The following is a 6000-nucleotide window of genomic DNA, read 5'->3' as shown; positions in this document are numbered from 1 at the left end:
ATGTACTGGCTTTTTGGGATCCTAATCTGTTTGGATGCATAGCTTCCTAAGCCTGAATGGTGGGGGAAGGGCCTTGGACTTCCCACAGGGCAGGGTACCCTGATATCTCTTAGGGACGGTACTGGAGTGGGGAGGTGGAGTGTGGGGAGCGGGAGGGAAAATGGGAGGAAGGGAGGAGTGGGAATTTTGAATGGTATTATTTATAAAGCAATAAAAATAAATTAAAAAGAAAGACTTTGATAAAGCATCTTTCCCACTATACCATACTTCTTCCACCAATAAAAAAAAGGTTCCAGCATTTTTATTCTTTGGAAGCTACATGGCATCAGCCTGACTGTCTTCTTTCCTTCTGCATTAGGTTTAGTCCTTTCCCCATACCTGCCCGCCTAGCTCTATTCTGCCCTGTCATGGGCCAAAGCAGCTTCTTAATGATAATTAGCATTAGGCTCATAAAGAGTAACTTTTGATTATAGAAAAAAGTTGTTTGAAACTACTAATAATATTGGTCATAAAAATAACAGGGCAAAAAAAGGGAGAAATACTAAAAATCTTTACAATCCATTCTTCCCCAGAGCTCATAAGGATAAAAAAGTGAGGGAAAAACAAAACAAACAAGCAAAAAAGCAACTTGCAATTCATGTCATTCCCCCACATTTCTGAATTTAAAATATTTTTATAATTTATTTATTTTATGTCTTAGCTAGTGTTTCTATTGTTGTGATAAAATACGATTAAAACAATTTGGAAAAGGAAAGGATTTATTTCAATCTGCAGCTCGCAAGTCCCAGTCCATCACCTGAGAGAAATCAGGGGTGTGGAAGCACCACCACGTGGAAGAGGAGTTAGGAGACTGAGGACAGAAACCCTGAGAACACTAACCCTTAAAGTGGAAGCTCAGCTTCCTGGTGGGCACCAGCTCCAGGCTCTGTAGTTAAGCAGAACTATGCAAAGTGGATTCAGAAACTGAGTGTTCTCGGCAAAGCCGCTTACCCCTTCTAATTGAGCTGTCACAATTAGTGAGATGGACATCTTACAGGGATTTCAGAGAGGATAGCCAGATGAGGAGTCAGGAAGCATTTCCCTCCTTTTCTGGACTGCTCTTCTCCATTCTCCACACTCCCCCTTAACGTGTGTGCATTTCTTCCCAGATCCTCCGGGGATGGGAGGTGGGGAGACAATTGGGGGTGGATTTAGCTAGGGGTGACGATTTGCTCACGTGACTGGCTTGGTGGCCCACGTGGGCACCAGCCCCCGCGCCAGCTAGTCCTGCTGTGGCTACCTGTACTCAGCACCCGCATTCGCATAACACATTCCTTGAGCTATCCTGGTTACTGTGAGCCCTGAGAAGGCTCACAGGTCTGTCCAGGGGTTCCTCAGGTCAGTACAGAACAGTCTGGCTCTGCCGCCAAGCCTGACAGGGGTGTGGGGGGTTGGCAGCTAGAACCAGCAGCAGCGGAAACAGGAGGGGAAGGGATAGGGGACACTGGTGAGGAGGGGGACGTGCCGGCGGGGCGGGAACGGGGAGCAAGGAGGACCCCGCAGCCGGCTTTTTCCTCACCCCAGCCTGAGCCGTTTTATAGCGGGAGGGGTGGATGAGGGGGGCCCGCAGTGCGACGGAGAGGCGAAGATGTGTCTGAAATGATTCCACTCACACTCCAGGCTAGGAAGACAAACTGACCCGGACCAAAGGGAGGGATGGGGTGGGGCAGCTGCCCTCCAGAGGCCGAGGGGGGAGCGCAGAGTAAAACGGAGTTAGTAGAGCATTCCCAATTTGGTGCCCAAGGCCTGAGAAGAAGATAATGGCGGCTGGGGTATGAGGGGGGGGGGGTGTGACGGAGGAAAAGGTTTGGGTAATGAGTATGGGCTGCAGGACAGGTTCCCCGTCTCTGTGCACCTACTGACCACACAGCCCCTGCCCCTGTGCTGTGTCTGCAGGTCTGCCCCTCTGTTGTGCCCAGCGCATCGTGACATCTGAAAAGGAGGATCGACCTGCCCAGGATCCCTGCAGGTCAGTGGATAATGGAAACATGGGCACGATTTGGGACCCCACTGCCAGTCCCCTCCCCAAGCTATCCCATGAACACACACAGAGCTTGGGCTGAAAGAACACCGAAAAGGTGGCAGGACCTGTCATGGCATGGCTGTCTCAAGGGTGGAGGAGGGGTGCAGACAGAAACCATTGGAGGGCTAGGACATGGGGACCCCACGAAAGGGCCAGATGCAAAAACAGATGTTAATGCGCCTGTATTCTGCCGGTATCTCCGTCTCTCATGTCTCTCCTTCTTCCTGTTTCCCCACCTTTACCCTCAGGACAGGAAAAGGAGGGAAGTCTTGACATGGAAGACCTCCGCAGTGAAAACGAAGGGAAGCTGGAAAGGAGGGAAAGCCAGAAGATGAAGTAGAGTCTGAGGATGAAGAAAAGTCAGATGGGGAAGAGAAGCCCGACGAGAAAGCAAGCCAGCACGCGAGGGCAAGCTAGAGGAGGCAAAGCCAGATGAGCAGGGACAACCACAAGATGAGGGGAAGTCAGAAAAGCAGGGGAAGTCTGAAGGGGAGGGCAAGCGCCAAGGGGAGGGCAAGCATGATTCCCAGGCAACGCCAGCCAGCGAGGCGCGGGCCGCAGAAAAGCGCCCTGCTGAAGATTACGTGCCCCGGAAAGCCAAGCGAAAAACAGACAGGGGACAGACGATTCTCCCAAGAGGTCCCAGGAGGACTTCCAGGAAAGGCATGTCAGCAGTGAGGAGATGATGAGAGAGTGTGCAGATGTGACGAGGGCGCAGGAAGAAGCTGAGGAAGAGGCAGAAAATGGGAGTTTTCCCTGGATGCCGAGAGATGCTGCACAGGATGCTGTAGTCCCAGGGGCCACGGGGAGTCGGGGAGTGGGTGGGGGGAAGGGGCGGAGGAGGCAGGGGACAGAGGGGCCTACATGACCATCCCATACCCTTTAATGCCTTTGGGCCTTTGAATTCTGATTACTCAGATTAAAAAAGAAACACAGCTGGCTCTGCTTTCCCTGGTACTTACCAGGATCTGTGCTTCAACCTTCAGCCAAAACTCTGCTTTAGGTATCAATTTCCTTACCAGCAGCCTTTTGACCCAACTACAGTGCTTTCTGTGTTTTAGTACAGGATTTTCACCATGTGCATGAAAAATATGTTCATGGTACATTGTAAAACTGAATAAACAAAGCAGTTTTCAGAATCACAGATATAGAATCAGTTTGTTTTTGTAAGAAGGTAAATGTGCTTGCATAATGCATCCGGGTATAAAGACAACTATGGACATGTACACATTAAACAGCTAGCAATGGCTAGTTATGCAAGACAAACACAAATAGGTCTTATGTGTATTAAAAAATTAGCCATACTACCTGAGAGTTGGGGACTTCTTGCTATCCCTCTACTGTTTGTCCATCCTGGGTCTTTTTTTTTCTTTTTTGGTTTTTTGAGACAGGGTTTTTCTGTGGCTTTGGAATCTGTCCTGGAACTAGCTCTTTTAGACCAGGCTGGCCTCAAACTCACAGAGATCCACCTGCCTCTGCCTCCCGAGTGCTGGGATTAAAGCCATGCATCACCACCACCTGGCTTTCCTGGGTTTTTTCTAACATTATCAGTGGGCACTGTTGTCCCTACCCGTGTCTCCCATTCTATGATCCCTCCATATGTGTTTCTTTTTGCTTCCTTACTCCTTTTCCTGACTCAGTTATCTCTGGTTTACTAAAGAATATGGACTACATATGCCACAATATGTTGAAAGCTAAAATGTGACAATAATACATGACAAGCAATAAAATGTTGAATTGTTTGAGTGAGCTTACAAAGACAATGGCATTTAAAATGCCCATTGCTAAATTGGTAAAGTTCATGTTATCTCTGGTCCTCACAGCTAAAAGATCCAGTGTGCCACTTTAAGATCCCTTACTGTAAAGCAGTCTTGTCATCTTGAAATGAGCAAGGAATTTGCCTCCTAACACTTTCCAGTTGGTCAGATGACATGCTGGAGGAATGGGCTGTGTTGTGGCCTGCCCCCACCCTGTTTAAGGCATTTAAAGAGAAATAACTTCTACATCACTCCCGTGCAGTAGCAGGAACATTGATAAAATCTGACACTTAGGAGAAAGGTCAGGTAGTTCTCCTCTATGCCCAGGCACAAGTCCAGGTAGCATAAAGGTAAGGACTAAGAATATCATGATGTCTGCTGGGCACTGTGACCTTTCTTGTAGGCCCAGTAGTGGTGATAGAGGCTTTTAGTTGCTACTTAATACTCTTGAGTCACTGGTAAGCCACTGTTCACCAACTCTTTACTAATATACAAGTGAATAAAGCCTTATTCTCCCTTTGGAGTGCTGTCACCAGTTACTTTGCATATTCCCTTTGCTTGGATCTTCGTATATGCCTTTTAGGGTCTTTTGTGTAAGAAAATGATTACCTGTGTTTCATTGATTTGTGTTTTCATAAACTTAACTATTATCATCACTACATTTATATATTACAGACTACACCAGGAAAAATTATCTATAACAGTTGTTATGCTGTGGTTTAATATGCTACATGCAGATTTTTTTCCTAGTTTGAGTTTACTCTGAAGAAACTCTCATAGATCCTTACCTTAGCACCTCAACAGACCAAGCAACACATTTGTTTTAAATCCTTAGTAGTGATCACAGAGTCCGTGAACCACACCATCAATATCACCTAAGAGGTAGGTAGAGACAAAACTACTGCAGTTAGGATGTAAAATAAATGAAAAATAATAATTAATTAAAAAAATTGGGCCCAGTTGGTGATCTTTCAGGCACTGAGGGCATACATTTGAAGAGAATATTGTGATAAGGACAACAGCCTCTTCCTGTCTCTTCTGTTTTCTGCATCTGACTAGTCATGAGGTGAACGAGTCCCTCTTTCACTTGTTTTATCATAGGGAATAGTGTCATCATAGGCCCAAATCATCAGAGTCAACTGACCATGAACTAAAACCACACAAGCTGTGATCCAAGATAAAGGTTTTCTTTTTTTCCTTGGTATTTTTGTTAAGAAGTTATAAATAAAAAAATTGAAAATTAGTGATGAAAATATTGGAGGAATATATTTGTACACTCATGAAGAATACAGATATCAAAGATATTTATGTGATAATTAACTAGTATATAGCCAATTACTATGCTTAGTGGCTCAAAAAATATTCTTTTTTAGCTTATAGGTCTGTAAGTCAAAAGTCTGACAATTCATGATATCATTTTCTTAAAGTCTCACAAGGCTGAAATCAAGATGTCAGTGAGACTATGCTTGTGGTATGTTGAATGTAATTGGCCCCCATAGGCTCATAGAGAATGACACTATTAGGAGGTGTGGCCTTGCTGAAGACCGTGTAGCCTTGTTGATGGGAGTGTCACTCTGGGGGTTGGCTTTGAGGTCTCTTGTTGGTGGGGTTTTCTGTCCCACCGGGTTCCCGCAGTTATGAAGTCCCAAAGAAATCATACAGAGATCTACATTAGGTTGTAAACTGATTGGCCCATTAGCTCAGGCTTATTAACTCTTATAACTTATATTAGCCCATTATTCTTGTCTATGCTAACCACATGGCTTGGTACCTTTTTTATGGAGGCAGTCCATCTTACTTTTTCTGTGGCAGGCGCACAACTGCTGAGGAATGGGCTTCTTTCTTCCCAGAATATTTCCTGTTCTCTTTGACCCACCCTCTACTTCCGTCTGGTTTCCTACCTATACTTCCTGCATGACTACTGGCCAATCAGCGTTTATTTAAAATCATAATTGACAGAATACATACCAATGTCCCACACCAGTCTTCTTTTCCTCAAATTTCCCTCAGAATGACTTTCAGACCATTTCTTGTACCTGCAAAATGTGGGAGTCTCAGCTGCTTCACCAGCTCCATGTATTCTTGCACACCACCATGCTTCCCACCATGATGATAATAGACTAAACTCTGAACTGTAAAGTGAACACCCCAAGTAAACATCTCCTTTTAAGAGTTTTTCTG

General features: G+C 45.5%; 1 pseudogene; it reads left to right on the top strand.

Moving 5' to 3' along the window:
• The first annotated feature begins 2336 nt into the window (after positions 1-2336).
• Positions 2337-2985, top strand: LOC119804387 (annotated as a pseudogene).
• Positions 2986-6000: the final 3015 nt, after the last annotated feature.

The sequence above is a fragment of the Arvicola amphibius genome, chromosome X, assembly GCF_903992535.2.
Source record: "Arvicola amphibius chromosome X, mArvAmp1.2, whole genome shotgun sequence".
Lineage (NCBI taxonomy): Eukaryota > Metazoa > Chordata > Mammalia > Rodentia > Cricetidae > Arvicola > Arvicola amphibius.
The sequence above is the reverse complement of the archived record's forward strand: the minus strand, read 5'-3'. Positions and strand labels throughout refer to the sequence as shown.